The following is a 17,888-nucleotide window of genomic DNA, read 5'->3' as shown; positions in this document are numbered from 1 at the left end:
ACAGTTTCTTGTGCATCTGACCCAACTGCCTTCTCCTTGTTCCTAGTTTTTTTTAGTTTTATTTTAAAAATTTAATTTTGCATGCTGCTATAATCTGATGTTCTAATTTTCGAACAGTTTTCTATCTGCCTCACGTCTCTGTTCAGTTATTAGGTGGCAAATAGGATTCATCTTTCATGTCAATAGCAATTTATTAGAAGTAGCTGCCTGGAACACTGTTTTGAGAAAGAATATAAGGCTATGTGTGGGTTCACTGTGATTGATTGAAAATGCCTTCAGTGGGTACACGACGGTGAGGTGGTAGCCCCTGTGCCATTCTTTGATAATTTCTCATGCAATATTCTAAGACAAATGGACAACAAGTGCATATCCTGACATGTTGTTTGTGTCCAAAAATCATTTTTATACCCATAGATTGCCTGTATGTACATCCATCATCAATAATGGATAATGCAGCTGTCATTTACTGAGCAAGAACAAGGTGCCAGCCACTGTGCTTGGTGGCTTACATGCATTATTTCAAATCTTTCCATCAACTCTACAAAGTAAGCATTGCTATACACATTTAACAGTAAGAAAATAGGGCACAATGGATTTGAGCAGACTTTCTAAAGCCTTGTAAATAAATGAGCAGCAGAAGCAGAATTCACATTCTGCCTTATTTTCACCACCCTATTAACGACAGCAACAACAGAAATCCTAAGCATCATGGACTTCACTGCATCCCTAAAGTAGGGTCTCTATTTTGTAAGTGACAAGGGGAGCCACGTGAAGGGACTTGAGTTCATATGCAAAATATAATCTCAGATTAAAAACAGTCGAGGGCTAGATATGAAACTTTACATGAATCTTAAATTAAAATATTGTCAAGAGTTAGAAGTATGACTATGACCTAGGATAAAATGAACAAAACTAAGGATTGTTTCCTTTCAGTTTTTTTTGTTTTGTCTTTACAAACAAAAAAGTCCCGCCCCCAGGCTGGAGTGCAGTGGTGTGATCTCGGCTGACCACAACCTCTGCCTCTGGGTTCAAGTGATTCTCCTGCCTCAGCCTCCTGAGTAGGTGGGACTACAGGCACATGTCACCATGCCCAGATAATTTTTGTATTTTTAGTAGAAACAGGGTCTCACTATGTTGGCCAGGCTGGTCTTGCATGTCTCACCTCATGATCCAGCCGCCTTGGCCTCCCAAAGTGCTGGGATCATAGGTGTGAGCCACTGCAACCAACTCCTTCTAGTTTTATACTATGATTTCAGAAGATAAGAATATTGGTTCCTATGACGTTCCCTGCTAGATGGTAAATTTCTTAAGGCCAATGGCCCATATTCTCATATTTGTCCTCTCCTTGCCACAGCTAATACAAAGCACCATACCTTAAAAATCCCTTTACAAATGTTATCAAAGTGTGCACTCATCTAAAAAATGAGCAAACTAGCAAACAAAAAGAAAACAAAAAATATACTGATGGCTGTTTTTCTTAATTTGTTGTGAAAACACGGGAAATAAATAATTTATACCAACATGACAAAGAAAATAACTAGTTTCCAATTCTTGATTATTATTAAAGAGTCCATTTATACTGATTATTCCTACCCCATGATAAAGAAAGAGCCTTAGCTGGGCACAGTGGCTCACACCTGTAATCCCAGCACTTTGAGAGGCTGAGGCAGGTGGATCACTTGAAGTTGAGAGTTTGACACCAGCTGGGCCAACATGGTGGAACCCCATCTCTATAAAAATGTAAAAATTATCCAGGTGTTGTGGCACATGCCTGCCAGCCCAGCTACTTGGGAGGCTGAGGCAGGAGAATCACTTGAACCCAGGAGGTGGAGGTGGCAGTGAGTCAGTATCGTGCCATTGTACTCCAGCCTGGGCAAAAAGAACGAGACTATCTCAAGAAAGAGAAAGAGCCTTAACAGGGTTGACAGTCTTTAAATGCACAGCCTCATAACATCAAGAGGCAGCAGAAAAAGACTCAACAGCAAAGACCACAACCTTATTCTGTTTAGTATTCACTAGATTTACACTGAGGAAATAACCACATGCTAAGAATTAAGTAACTCAAGTAGAAATAGCAATGCTATCCCACAAGTTGTAGGGACAGTATAATGCTGCATCATCTCATTTTAGTAGCTAGAGTAATTATTTATGTTAAATAACCACAAAGCAATTATTGCCAACATAATGATTAAGGTTTATGGTGCAATGCAGAAGGCCAAACTTGTTATATAAATGGTAAACTACAATAATTCAGTTTTTTAATAACACTTTGAGATTTAATCAACACAGAGTAATTGCATTAAATCTGAATTAAGCTCACATTGGAGACATGATAATATCAAGCAAAGCATCTCATTCTTTTTTCTAATATTTAAAACGGATCTCGTAATCAATGTGGTTCAGTTCAAGTTCACTGCAAAAGCAGTTTTCTACTAGAGGCCATGGATCATATAGCCCCATCAATTTTGACACATGGAGCTCACCAGTAAGGCAGAGATATGTCTTGGGACATTACTAAAAGCATGAGTTTTGCTATACATTTTATTCAAATATATTAAAATTGTTTTTAGCATTATCACGTGTTATTTTCCTACTCTAGTCAAATGCATCTCAAATTTTAGCACCAAAAATTACTTATGACATAAAAGAAATAAAGTGTTTCTCCAGGAATTGGGACATACAACTCACCCAGAACTTTACCTGTTCTCTAACATCTATTATTTATCTATAAAATTATTTTAAATCTTGTGTTTTCCAGGATGCATATGACCTTGCTCTTATACCAAGAATACGATTATTAAATTACATACTCTCAGAGAAAACAATCTTGCAATGTTTATTCTTGAATTTCTCCAAATCTCCGTTTTGAGAAGTCCAGCTTCAGATACTTTATTTAATTAAACAAAAGAAAATAAATATTTACACGCTGAGCCAGAATAAACTAACTTTCCTCGTTTCCCTGAATTGCCAAGAGTATTATTTGAAAGGTCAGTTGATCTTCTTGAAGTTTCAAAAAAAGGTTAAAATGTACCTCAGCCGTTTAGATTTCTTCATGGATAGATCATACAAATATTTAATAAAAACTTGCTTAAACGTATTTATATTGTCAGTTTTTATTACTTTCAAGTGTCAGTGAGTCTAGACGTTTACTCTTCCTACATTAAGTGGTATCCCTAACAACGGAGAAAAATTTGTAAGCTGCTTCACACACAAGAAAAGGACTCTGATCAAATAAGGCTGGGAAACTGAGCATACCACGTTTCATGTACATTTAAAATAAATATGACTATTGAAGTCTCTAAAAAGTTCTGTGGTACCCCAAATGGTTCTCAATTCTTACATTCAAATATTAGTTATTAACCACTAATGCAAGTAGTACTTCATGGTATACACTTTGTGAACAACAAGGACTTATTGATTTCATGTGCTTATGTTACAATCCATCTCAGGATTTGCCTCTCCAAACTGAAAAAATATACTTTACTAAAAAGTGTACTTTATTATTTGGCTTTCTTTTTTAAAAACCATTATTATCTACTTATTTTTATTGATTATAATTGACAGATAATACTTGTACATGTTTATGGAGCACAATGTGATGTTTCAACTTCTGTCAAACTTAGGAGCAACAAAGCTCACTGCCTCAATCATGTATTTTGCATTTTGGCAAGATCTGTATAGAGACATTTCAGTTTGGTTTGTTATAACCTTTCCAATTATGCCCATCATCTGTCTGTTTTTAGCTATGGAAATATATGGGGTTTAAATTATAGACTTACAATTAGTGCCAAGTTCCTCTTGCATCAATAGTGAGGGTTTGTAACTCATTATTTTAGCAAACGTTTTGGATCCCTTTTTTCGTAAATCAATTATGAGTAAACAAAATTGGCATTCAGCAGCCACCTTTTAGTTCATTCACAAAAAATTTCGAAATCTTTCTGAAATCTGTATCAGTCAAATAGAAAATTTGATTCACTTTTCAAAATAACTCATTTGGAGATTTTTGTGTTTGCTTCTATCAAGTTACTGAATCAAGCAGTAATCCTGTTATTTTCCTCTCCCGAAGATGTGCCTATTAAACGCTACCCCTTATTTCCTGTCTCTCGTCTTGCTCCTCTCCAAGATTAAACAGTAAAATAGAAAATAACATTTGGTTAACATATAGCACTTTACCGAGATCCTTAAAGCCCACGAAGTCACTCTGATTCTGACAGTGAATACTCAAAGGACTGCAGAAAAGGCAAATGAGAGACTAGACGAGTGGGAACATTACACTGGAGAGAAGCAGAAACCCATAGAGAAAATCCAAATAAAACAAACCGGAACATGAAATGGAAGCCTGAGGGAAATGCTGTGGAAGATGGCAGAGGGCAATGATACATTTCCAAACAAATAGCCTGTAAGAAACTGTATGAAAATGGCATAGTGGAAGTGAATGGATTGGAGAGAAGCCTAAAGGAGTTGATTGTTAACTCTCAAACTTAATGAAGAATAGAAGAGTGAAACGCAATCCAGCACCTAGGGTGTGCTGAAAGGAGGAAGTCAATTGCAACATGAGGAGTCTAATTTCACAGCCTCAGCAGAAGTTTCATTAATGTTACATATATTTTGTCTAATAAAAATAATTCAACATGAACTGGAATAGCTGTAAAGTAAAATAAATTTCCTGAGAATTATTCATCACATTCAGATTTTTTATGAAGCTATTTTAGGTATAGTGGAAAGGAAGGGACACTCTAGTTCAATGACAGGAGACTTAGGAGATTCATGTTTTTAAAATAGATGTTTCTAAAGGGGGCAATGATAATGTTGCTTGTGCATGTTATGCTTTTTGAGCACCCAATACATAATATAAATTCAGTAAACATTCAATATTGGAGAAAATGATGATAAAGACCTTGGTTCTCCCTGTAATGTGTTCTGTAACCAAGTCAATCTGCCTCATGGTTTTGTTACCGAGATTTATAACATACTTAGAATTCTTTGCAAGATGAAAGATGTCATAACATAGGGCATAATGGAAAAAAACTGTGAGTTGCATAAGGACTGAAATCAGGGAACTGCCTGAGGTGAAAGGGACAGGAGCAGATTCCCAGACAAAAGAATAGGGAAAGCCTAACTTTAGACAGCAGAATAAAGTGCAACCAGTGGGGCACAGTTTTTGGAGAGAATGGTGAAGAGGTAAGAGATATCACGTTGCTCAGATAATGATGAGAGTAGTAACAGCAGCAATGGCATTTGCTAATGCTGATACACATTTCTTGTGTATCCAGCCTGTTTGAGATACAATACAGGGTAGTTTATGTAGATGCTCTTATTTAATCCTCACATCAGCCAGTGGTTAAATATCATTTAGGTAGGTGTTATTAATCCCTTTTTGCAGACACAAAATTTGAAGGTAAGACAACCTTCACATTCAGCTAGTAAGTCGATCTAAATCCAGTTTTGCCGTGTTAAAATGTCTTCCCCGCTCCACTTGACCACACGTACCACGCAATCTCAACGTCTTTTACAGTTCTACAGGGATACAGTTAAGGGAATGAAAGTACGGAAATATTAACTAAAACAGAAGAGAACTGCTAGATTCTCATGGAGAGGCACATCATCATAGTGTAGTTAAAATAGATTACAAGGTCTAGCTTTGAAATCAGGAAAACTTTGTTCATTGTATGAGCCTAAAGAAGTCTTCAACTTTCAAAATCTGTTTGCACACCTGCAGAATGGGGATCATAACAAGAGTTAAGGAAACAAATACACATGGAATGCTTAACACAATGACAGACACCTAGTAGTTACTTAACTAATAACAATTCTTGTCTCTGCTGATGCTGCTAGTATTACTAATGTTACCATGGGATGTTACATCTAAAATATCTGTGCCACCCCAACATTTTTTTGACTAATATGCTTACAGCTCATCTAAGGAAAGAACAAATTCATAACTAGATGGGCTAAGGACTTGCAGAGGTGAGACACAAAACTAGTAACCACAAATTTCAGAAGGGAATCTCTGGAGTTAGAGGGCTCAGGACTCAGCCACTGGAAAACGTTTTTCTATCTGGCTGGGTAAGCTCACCCAGTTTCGTGGCTTTAATGTGCTGATGACTCAAGAAATGTGAATCTTCAGTCTTGACCTTTTCCCTGGAATCCTACCTCCTATATACAACTTTTTATTTGATCTCTCTACTCTGATCCTGAATAAGCACCTCCAACTTAACATTTCTCAAATTCAGCTGCTGGACTTCTTCAAATTTTCTAGTCTCATTCTTCCCATCCAAGTTGGCAGCAAATTCATCCCTGCTGCTGAAATCAACCTTACCTTGCTACCTTCATGGACTTAGCTTTCTTCCACTTCACTTTCATACTGCTATGAGATTCTGTTTGATCTATCTTGAAAGATCTCTACAATCTCATCACTTCTCACTGACACCATGCCTGCCACCCTGTGTTTGAGTCTTCATATTTCAGTAGTCTCCTTTCTGAGCTTCTGACTCCTCTCTTGCCTTTTACTCTATATTCTGTTTCTGTCAATCAGAGTGATTATTTAAACATATAGGTCAGATCTTATCACTTCTGCTTAAAGGCTCCAATGGTTCACCATTGTATTAGTCTGTTTTCACACTGCTATAAAGAAATACTCAAGACTGGGTAATTTACAAAGGAAAGAGGTTTAATTGACTCATAGTTCCTAATGGCTGGTGAGGCTTCAGGAAGCTTACAATTATGGCAGAAGGCAAAGGGGAAGCAAGGACCTTCTTCACATGGTGGCAGGAGAGAAGAGAAAGCAAAGGGGGAAGAGCCCCTTATAAAACCATGGAATCTTGTGAGAACTCACTATCATGAGAACAGCATGGAGAACACTGGCCCCACGATCTAATAATCTCCCACCACGTCCCTCCTTTGACACCTAGGGAATACCACTGGAGATGAGATTTGGGTGGGAACACAGACCCAAACCATATTAACCATCTCCATCTCACTGAGCGGAAAAGCTGAAGTCTTTATGAATAGCTCCTGGGGCCTTTCTCCACTCTGGCCTCATCTTTCTATGGTTCCAGCTGCAATAGCGACACCAGCCTGCTCATAGATCTTCACACACAACAGGCATTGCCTACATTTTTTTGAACTTGCTATTTTGCTTCTGAAACATCTGGATGGCTGATTTCCTAATTTATTTCAAGTGTTTTACTCACTGTTACTGTTTCTGGAAGGCAACTAAAATATCAACTGGGGTATCTGACAATTACCCCATACCTGACTATTTCTTTGCTTCCATCACTGCTTTTCCCTTTCCACTTATAAAAATGTGTGGCTCAACACTCAGTAAGTGAAATAATACATTGTGGCTCTAAGAATTCTTTATTATTCTGTTCCCTTCTCTCCATATTTAATATTTATGTCATTGACTGTGTACTTGTCCCCGCAAAGAGGCTGATATGTGTGCATATGCGTATGTGTATATTAAATTATCAGGTCTTTGTGCATGGGATTTGTTTAACTGTCTGTCCCATAATGTATAGTTGAATAGTTCTGAGTAAAGGTAAGTATTTAACTAAATGGTTATAATTAATTTTGACAAATTAACTGCGAGCAAACTTCTTGATTGTGTGATATATGCTTATTCTGTCTACAGAAAAATGAATGGGGTAAAAACCATAAAGACTTTCTCCCATTAGTCATTACAAATAAACTTTCATATTTGACTTCACCTTTCTTCTATCTCCTTGCTTGTTCCATTTGCTTTTTTGTTATGAAACTAGTATTTATGGCCAAAGCAGGGCTGAGTAAGATGCGGTGATTATGGCTGATTTTATCACAGCTGTATTACTTAGCTGCAAGGTGAAGCACTGTGGTAAAATGGATCATGAATCCCTGAAATTGACTATCCGTCACCTTTATAATCCTGATGGAGAGGCAGGTCATATCAGGACTGGCAACTTCCCATGCAAACAAGAATATCAAAGAAATGTTCCTGACTCAATTTGTCTAGAATTGTAACTACTAAACAATAAGGTAAAGGTGAAGAGAAAGCCACAAGTGAGGAGACTGTGGGCATTGTGTAATTTTACACCAATACATAGATTGGAGGATAATCCAGTGAGTTGTAAAAGTATAGATATTAAGGTATTTAAGACATACATTTAGAATTGCCTCAGCCATTACTGATTAATTCCTGCATTTGTAATTCTTTCCCTAAACTCAGAACTTTTATAAAATTTTTAAGTCGACTATATCTTTGATGTTTCTAGCTCAATCAACATCCCCTGACACATAAACAGGAGCCCAATAAATATTTGTTAAATAAATGCATGACTGAATAAATCAATGGACTGACATTTAACACTCATCTGGTCTTTGCTTTATCCCTATAGTGATGAGGATCTCACCAGTTCATAAGAAAACCCATCCCACTATCAAAGAGTGTTTTACTTTTTTGTCTATTTTTTCCTTATAATGAGTCAATATTTTCTTCATGGTAACTTCCATTAGGAATTGCCATGGCTAGGAGTCAATAATTTTGATTTGATCATCTCTTCCCTTCTGTGCACTAGCTTATTGAATCTCAAGAAATTATTTGGTAGATTTTAAATTATTTCTCTCCGCATTTCTTGGGATAAATCCTTCAATGGTTTTTGAGAATTACTGCAAGGATAACTCAGGATTTTATACTCAGATAAGAATGGGTCCTAGTGAGGGCCTCTCCAGACCACCTAACGTAACAAATCTTGTATGTTCTTCTTCAGTTCTACGATACTACATTTTACCTCCTCTTTGAGCTAAGATGTTTGGGATATACTACATTTCTTCTTTAATGTTCTACGGAAATTCAGTTTAGCACTGATTGGCAGGTATGCATTTCTATGTGGAATAGACAATTAATGGTGTCGTTCAAAGAGCCTAGTTATCACGTTCATAATTCCAAGTTTTTGTCTTTGTCTTGGAACTTTTACAGAAGTCACTCTTCATAATCCAAGCTTTATTTGTACTTACCTACTATTCCAAGTATAAGATATTCCTCTGATGGGAATATATGGGCTTTCTGGGCCAATAAGAAGACTTTTGGCTCAATCTCACATTTGTGATATACAAATTTGGTTCCTTATCTTCACAGGTAGTAATACAGAATGCTATTATTTGATTGGATCACCAACTGCATAGGACATAATTTATTCAAATAATGATGCAACAATAAGCTCATTTCCCTAAAGATACCTCTCATTTCTTTATTCTACCTCATGAGAAAACGGGTTAGTTGACTTCTCTATCACCTGTGTGTGTGTGTGTGTGTGTGTGTGCACGTGCGTGCATGTGTATAGAATTAGTAGGCTTTGTAATTCACTTGTTCTTTGCTAATGAAACCTCTGCATCACTAACAAAGCGGAATATAAAAAAGGTAAATAGCACTCCTTAGATGATGTTTAACAAGAATGTATATAAAAAGAAACAAATATAAAAAGAAACAATTTGTTTTTTTATATACATTCTTGTTAAACATCATCTAAGGGATTTTTTGCAGAGCAAGAAAAAGGCAAACGCTGCAAACAAAATTAGTTGAATCAAAAAGAAATAATTATAGTCACAATGCAGTCAAATGTATATTCAGACAGCCATGTCCGTGGTCAAAGAAACACAAATGGAGCACTGCAGTCATGGACAGTCACAGGAAAGATTACGTCTGAGGGCAAACATAGGTGCTGACTGCCAGGAAAAGTCTTCATATTGATTTTATTAAAAGCCATAGGGGCAGTAGTCACTCCTGAACCTTACAGCCAACTGCCTCGAGGTCAAGCCAATTGCTGTATGGCACTCAGTAGGAAGAAATAATTGTTTTCAAAATTTTACTGAAATGTATTTTTACTGAAGTACTATGTGCAAGCAACACACCAGAACACTAATGACAGCATGTTAAGATCACAATGCATGAAAAAAATGAATTTGTTAGGTGTTTAAAAAAGTTTATAAGTGTGATAAAGAACATGAAACTCCTTAAGCATTATTTGACAAATCATGACAATTCACCATGTTTCACTGAGTAAAATTTATAAATTTTCTTGCAAGTAATTGGAGCCAAACAGTATTACCTTAAACACTACAGAAGAGCAAAGAGACAACATAGACACACCCATTATGTCATGTTTTCCCACTTAGACACCAAGAATGGAATCTTCGAATGGCTGTGGGAGACTGACATTCTATTAAGTATGAGATGCTCTATAGTGGCACTATATAGTCAAAAACATGAATTTGCATCTTTCCGATGGATTCATGGCTGAGTTTCCAATCCCTTAATCACAGTGTGGAGACTAGCTGTATGAAAATCCTTCAGTCTGTCTAGGAGTACAGGGGATCTTCTTTACATCAGCTTGTAGTTAAAGGATACTGGCAGTTCTACCAGGATTCAGAAGAGTATTCTTTATCCTGTTTCCATTTTAAAATGAATTTCTGGCCGGGCGCGGTGACTCAAGCATGTAATCCCAGCACTTTGGGAGGCCGAGGCGGGTGGATCACGAGGTCAAGAGATCGAGACCATTCTGGTCAACATGGTGAAACCCCGTCTCTCCTAAAAATACAAAAAATTAGCTGGGCATGGTGGCGCGTGCCTGTAATCCCAGCTACTCAGGAGGCTGAGGCAGGAGAATTGCCTGAACCCAGGAGGCGGAGACTGCGGTGAGCCGAGATCGCGCCATTGCACTCCAGCCTGGGTAACAAGAGCGAAACTCCGTCTCAAAAAAAAAAAAAAAAAAAAAAGAATTTCTATAATTGGACTCTATCCAATTAAGGTTTTGATCTCTTATAGAAGGCATGATGTCTTTTTCTCTAATGTTTCTACAGTACCTGACAACTAATAGAAATTCCAGAACTATTGACTAACTGAATTCATTGAGTAAAAAATATACATGGGTACTCATAGGCCTAATTCATATCATTTTCTGTAATTTTTTTTTCAAAAATGTATACTTTCTAGGAATCTGTGGTTATCTCAGTCTTTGCTGAGGCTGAGTACCCTGAATATAGGACAGTAATTTTTAACATTACCTAGAAAATAGAAGGACCAAACATGTACTTTAGTATTAAATTCTGAGCAGGTATCTTCAAAAACCATTTTCCTGAGCATTCTGTTAGGAGAACGCCCTCCTCCTCTCAACCTTCTTCCACATTCTTTCTTCCAGGATGAACCTGGCACTTTTATGATGGAGCCCACTGAGAAACATGAACAATAAAACAAAGCTATACATGCTAAAGCCCCTGTCCTAAGACTTTACAGCGCATATAATGAATAACTTGCTAAATGTCTACTCCTAATTGATCCTGGCAGATAAAAAAACACAGCACTAAGGAAAAAATAAAAGCTCCACTTCCTGGGCTTCTTTTTGGCTAGTGCTCTTGTTGCTGCTACCAATAATCACAAGAATACTTGTGCAATTTTAATTGGGAACTAGGAAACAGTAGAGTAGGCACAGAGTATCTGTAGTTTTAGTAAGGACTCTGGCAAAGAAAGGAGGGTTTGGAGCCAGTAATTTCAGTGACAGCTTCCTGACATTGCTACAGCTTGATCAAAGTAGAATGGAGACAGTTCTGGAGCTGCCAGTGGCGACAGCAGCTTTCTAAATTGGGTGGTTGGCTTTCTGATTCAGTCGCTTTATAGAATCTAGACTATGGCAAAGATATCAGCTTACCTGGTTGCGTAGCTCGCTAGTGTAGTTTTCAGAGTTGTTTTTTGGAATTTGGCCTGGAATTTGTTTCCTCAGGGTTCCTAGTGAGTCTAAATTATCTTTATCTTCTAATAAATTCTTTTTATGCCTAAAAAGGGTAGACTGGATTCTATCATATGTAAATAAAAATACTTACCAAATAGCATAGTCGATTTTTCTCTGTTTGCCAAGGTGGAGGAGCACTGCATCTTCTCAAATATGTTTTTGGAGATATCTAGAACCTTCTTTGGTAATATCTGCTTTTTTAGAAGACTGTGATGGACTCTTACTCTAGATATTCCTCATAATTATGTTGTAGTATCTATTTTTAGAATTTCAGAAATCTAAGGCTGATTTAGAGGAGCTGCCTTGACCTTTGCTTAAATTCACTTTTGGGAAAATAAAATCTTATACAGAGCAGTAACTATTCATGAAAGTTGATCTAAAATTGGCTGACAGAGCATTTAAACCAAAATATTACAGATTTTTCACTTATCCAAAGTCATTTCTGATCTTTTAAAAAAATTCCTTAATAGAGAACCTAGCACCTACACATCAGGCTCCAGTGAGTTAGTGACTTTATTACATTCCATGCAGGGGCTTAATAATTTTGACTGCTGCTCACACTGCTCAATTCATTTAGTATTTGTTGAATTCTTTGCTTCACTGTTTCCTCTGAGTTATGCTCATATATAGCTTCATGGATTCAATTTACCCATTTAAGGTTAGAATAGCATTTGTGGAAAGAGTCTAGAATAGATCCCTATCCTGAGATTTCTACCCTTTCCGACCTGATGATATGCAGTGACTTTTGAAATGTTTTTCTCTTTTCTACATACCAATGCAGTATTGACATTTTTGATTCAGGCAATCAGTAATCAGCAAAAAAAAAAAAAAAAAAAGAAAAGAAAAAGAAACCTACCTACAGTCTACAGTCTATGGTCACTGCCTTTTTGGACTTAAGGAACCATAAAATGTTAAATAACCTCTTTCTCCAGGAATTTATTTTTTTAATTTATACTCCCTATGTAGTTGTGTTCTGCTTTAACAAATCATTCCAACATGCTTATACATGATTTCTACTAACACTTATCAGCAGTCAGGATGGGCATAGTAGATGAAAGGTCTTCTTATTCTACTTAAAAAAAAAAATCAACAATAATTGGAGTCTTTGATATCAGAGTCCTACACTGATGCCTTGGTTTACCATGGTTACTTGGGCTGTGTCACATCTGGCAAACTCATTTCTTGGAATGTAAAACAGGTAACTTCAGGAATTAAAAGCACTAATAACATAATAATTGCTCATTAAATGTTATTTAAATAACTGTGTTGAGCTTCATAATAGCAGAGGCAGTCATGTTAAATATGTTCTTGTTTAGCCCGTGTAGATTATGGTTCATAAAGAAAATTAGTTTTGTACATCTCTATAACAAAAAATAGATTTAATTATTGCTAAGTGTACTTTCTGAGAAATAAACCAATGTTTCACTCTTTGAAAGCAGGTAATGGTATATTTGAAATTAGATAAACATCCTCTTTTATCCTATTTCCTCAAACATTCTCTTGGTATTTTCAGGTGACTTTTATGTCCAAACTAAATTCTTTAAGTGTATATATTTGTCTCCCACAAGATCTTCAGCTGTGACCACTTATTAGATTTGATTCATTTTACTAAATTGCTTGGGCTATTTTTGCCAAACTTATCCCATTAGTTAAAGCGAAGGCTAAGTTGCTGCTAAAAGTGGGGCATGGAAGGCAATCCTAAGCAAAACAAAACAAGAAAACAAAGCTAGAGGCATCACACTACTCAACTTCAAACCATATTACAAGTGACAGTAACCAAAACAGCAAGGTACTTATACAAAAACATACACATAGACCAATGGAACAGAATAGAGAGACCGGAAATAACGCTGTACAACTGCTAGTACCTCATCTTTGACAAAGCTGACAAAAAGGAGCAATGGGGAAAGAACTCTATTCAACAAATGATGCTAGGATAACTGGCTGGTCATATGCAGAAGATCAAAATTGGACCCCATCCTTACACCACATAAAAAAAATAAACTCTAGATGAATTAAGGACTTAAATCCAAAGTCTAAAAAGCTATAAAAAATCTAGAAGGTAATGTAGAACCTGGCAAAGATTTTAGGACAAAGATGCCAAAAGCAATTGCAACAAAAACAAAAATGGACAAATAGGATCTAATTAAACTAAAGAGTTTCTTTTGCTGTGTAGCAGCTATCAACAGAGTAAACAAACTGCAGAATGGGAGAAAATTTGTGTAAACTATGCATTGAGCAAAGGTCTAATATACAGAATCTATAAAGAACCAACAACTTTACAAGCAAAAAGCAAACAACTCCATTTAAAAGTGGGCAAGGGACATGAACAGGCCTTTTTCAAAAAAAGACATACACACAGTCAGCAACTATATTTACAAAAGCTCAGTATCATTGATCATTAGAGAAATGCAAATCAAAACCACAGTGAGATACCATTTCACACCAGTCAGTATAGTCATTATTAAAAAGTCACAAAGTAAGAGATGCTGGCAAGGTTGCAGAAATAGTCAATGTTTATCCTACTGGTGAGAATATAAATTTGTTCAGAAAGTGTGAGCATTTCTCAAAGAACTTGAAACAGAATTACTATTCAACCCAGCAATCCCATTATTGGGTATTTAACTAAAGGAATAGATGTCATTTTACAATAAAGACACGTGCATGCATTATGTTCATTGCAGCACTATTGAAAACAACAAAGACATGGAATCAGCCTAAATACCCATCAAGGGTAGAGTGCATAAAGTAAATCCAGTGGTATGGATACATCACGGAATACTGTGCAGCCAAGAAAAAGAATGAGATCATGTCCTTTGCAGTTATATGGAAAGAGGTGGAGACCATTATTCTAAACAAACTAATGCAGGAATGGAAAACCAAATATTACATGTTCTCACTTATAAGTGAGAGCTAAACAATAAGAACATATGGACACAAAGAGGGGAATAACAGATAGTGGAGCCTATTTGAAGGTAGAGAGTTGGAGGATGAAAAGAATCAGAAAAAATACCTTTTGGATACTATACTCATTACCTTGGTGATGGAATAACCTCTACATCAAACCCCAGTGACATGCATTTGCCTATATAACAAACCTACACATGTATCCTCGAACCAAAAATAAAAGTTACAATTAAAAATTAAAAAAATAAGAAGGGGTCAGGGAACCACCAAACAGTAGCTTAGAAATAAAACACATTTGTTAATTGCTCATATAATAATCCTGAGATAAGTGTTTCAGGTTTGTGTCTGCTTTGCTCCATGCAATCATTCAAGAAGTCAAGTTTCTTCCATCATGTTACTTTGCCCTTAGCTACCTATCCTCCTGTGCCTAGGTGACACTAGCTGCGGGCATTTCCATGTTGCTGCTTTTGAGATGAAAATAAAGGTAACATAGAAGAACAGAAGACCAATGTCTCCAGACCCAGATCAAGAAATGCCACTTATCACTTCTATTCATTTTTCATTAGTATTAATTACTTAAAGGAAGGATGGGAAATGGCCTCCAAATGAGTAGCCATGTCCCTAGCTACACTTCTGTCCCTAGGGAGGAAGGAGACCATGAGCTAGTGGACAACTAGCAATTTCTGCTACACTTGCCAACTTTATCAATTAAGTTGACCAAGTTAAGCTAGTTCACCTCAATTATGGGGAGGATAATATTTTCTAACTTCGTGATTTATACTTGGATGTAATCTCCAACACTTTCCCTACAAATGGGGTCTCCTGAGAGATACTTAAAGACACTGGTCAATTTTCTTACTTCTAAAGATATGAATGCTACTTATTGTACTGACCAAGCATGAAAGATAAAGGGATAGAGTTAGGAGATTCATAATTTTTCTCCTTCCTTTCTACAACTCATTCACTTCAAAAATGAGGCTTAAGGTTAAAAAAAAAAAAAAAGATATCCCTTAATATAAACACAAAATTCTGGCTAATCTATGTAATGCTCAGCACTGATCTTCTGGTTCCTCAAAACACTTTAAAAAGGTTATGAAGGATGTGCTTTATGAATCTCTTATTACAGCCTTGCAAATTTTTTAATAACAAAACAACCATAACAATGTTATTAAAATAATTAAAAATTCACTTGGTCCCTATTTAACTCACTCTGGCTGCCTAACTCCACATAAAGAGATCAGGCTTCAGGTGAAACAACATATTAACAGGTGTTGCAGGATCACAAAGGTGATTTCCCATTAGCCACATGGTAAATGTTCCGGAAACAGCAGCAGGAAAACTGTAACTCATAACGCTGCCTGTGCAAGTCGTTATGTTAAATGAAGTTATTATTTTGGTTAAATAAATTCCATGCCATTATTATAAACATATTAATTAAGGTTGACGGTGTAATGAAATAGATTACTGTTAACTTCACACGTTACATAAGAGGAATCGGAAACAATTCAGTTCCAATAAAGGTCTCAGAGTGAAGCTTTGAATATTTAAGGGCATTGAGATGAAAATGTATTTCCTGTATTTCCTGTTTGGACAGTAGCAATGTCCAGATCCAGAATTAATAAACTTTTGCCAAAATAATTTAGCACAATAATTAAAAAGAACAGGCTTTGAAATTACTCTGGTTTATTTATTAGACGCTCTGCTACTTATTGCTGTATGACCTTGAACAGCTTTACACAGCATCTCTAAACCTTCCTGTCAACATCTGCAAAATGAAGGTATTAAGTGTTGCTTCTTTTTATGACTGTTGTAAGAATTAAATTAGAACTCCTGTGTTAAGCAGTTTGCAAGGTGTCTGAAACAGTACTCAGTGAATGCTAACACATTATTATTGTCCTCAAAATGTTTATATTGCCTGCCCTTTTACATTGTTAATTAGACCTTATATTTGAGACAGAAATAATTGCATTAGGCTGTGTAAAATTGACAGGGACAAGAAACTTTTTTTTTCCAAGAGGAAACAATTTAAGCACTGGATACTGGAATGGAGGCACAAAGATTCTTTGAGAAGGGAGATTCAAATGGAGTACATAGACGACACAAGTTTGGGAATATTTATTTTACCAGTAGAGGAAATATTCTGGAGTTCAATGAGTAGTTCTATACTTCTAAATGAGAGCTGAGGACATGAATTTTGAACTGCAACTAAATCACAAATATGGAGAAAAATTTTCTCTACATATTAATACATATAATTGGAGGGAAGAAATTTGAATCATACATGTTTCACATGTTCAAAGAAATTGTCATTGTGAAATACCTTCAAAAGCTGACCCCACTGCAAATTTAAATTAATAAATAAAAGCCACTGAGACTATATATATATATATATATATATATATATATATAGCCCCTGGGTTTGCTATAAAAGGATCTCAGGGGCTATTACCATCTTATCAAATATTCCATTAAGACTAACAGCCCTACAAGAGAACTGTCATTTGCCAAAATTCCCTCTGAGCTCTAGGAATCCTTTTTGTCAGTGTCATGCCTGGACCAGGATTCAACACAAAGGAGAATGAAGTCAGAACCTGGTTAATATATAATTAGCAATAAAAGGAGTTGGGTATTTGAATAATACATCACATGGTCAGATGAGAAGAATACCAAGAAAATGGAAAGAACATGCACTAAAGATAAATCAGGTGCAAGTAGTAAGAAACGAATTAGATGATAAGCAGAACAGAGATGGCAGAGAGTACTAACAAAGTCTTCTATTTACATCTATTCTTTCCTAACAGTGGTCTCTTATTAATACTTATAGCATCTACGAGAGAAGCCTGGAACAGGCATCCAAGTCCTTGTTTTGGACATAAAAAAATCAAACAGGATGGTGAAGTGACTTGCATAGGGTTTTGCTACTGAGCTGGGAGCTCAGCTGATACTTGTTCTTCATCCTTTGCTATAATCATTAAGACAGACTGCTTCGGGTCAGGCATGAGGAAAACACAAACTCCCCACAAATAGTCACACCCACATTCTTCCTTATTCTGTAATATTAAGGTGGTAACAAAGTTTAGTGGTTCTCGTTCACTATTTCTCCCTGCATACTAGAGGTCCTATTAGGATTAAGTATTGCTCTAAATCCTTATAGGTGTGATCTGAGAGAAAGCAGCATTCATATCATCTGGGGCTTCCAAGAAATGTAGAATCTTAGATTAC

Source organism: Callithrix jacchus, chromosome 15, assembly GCF_049354715.1.
Source record: "Callithrix jacchus isolate 240 chromosome 15, calJac240_pri, whole genome shotgun sequence".
Lineage (NCBI taxonomy): Eukaryota > Metazoa > Chordata > Mammalia > Primates > Cebidae > Callithrix > Callithrix jacchus.
This window is presented reverse-complemented; position numbering follows the sequence as displayed.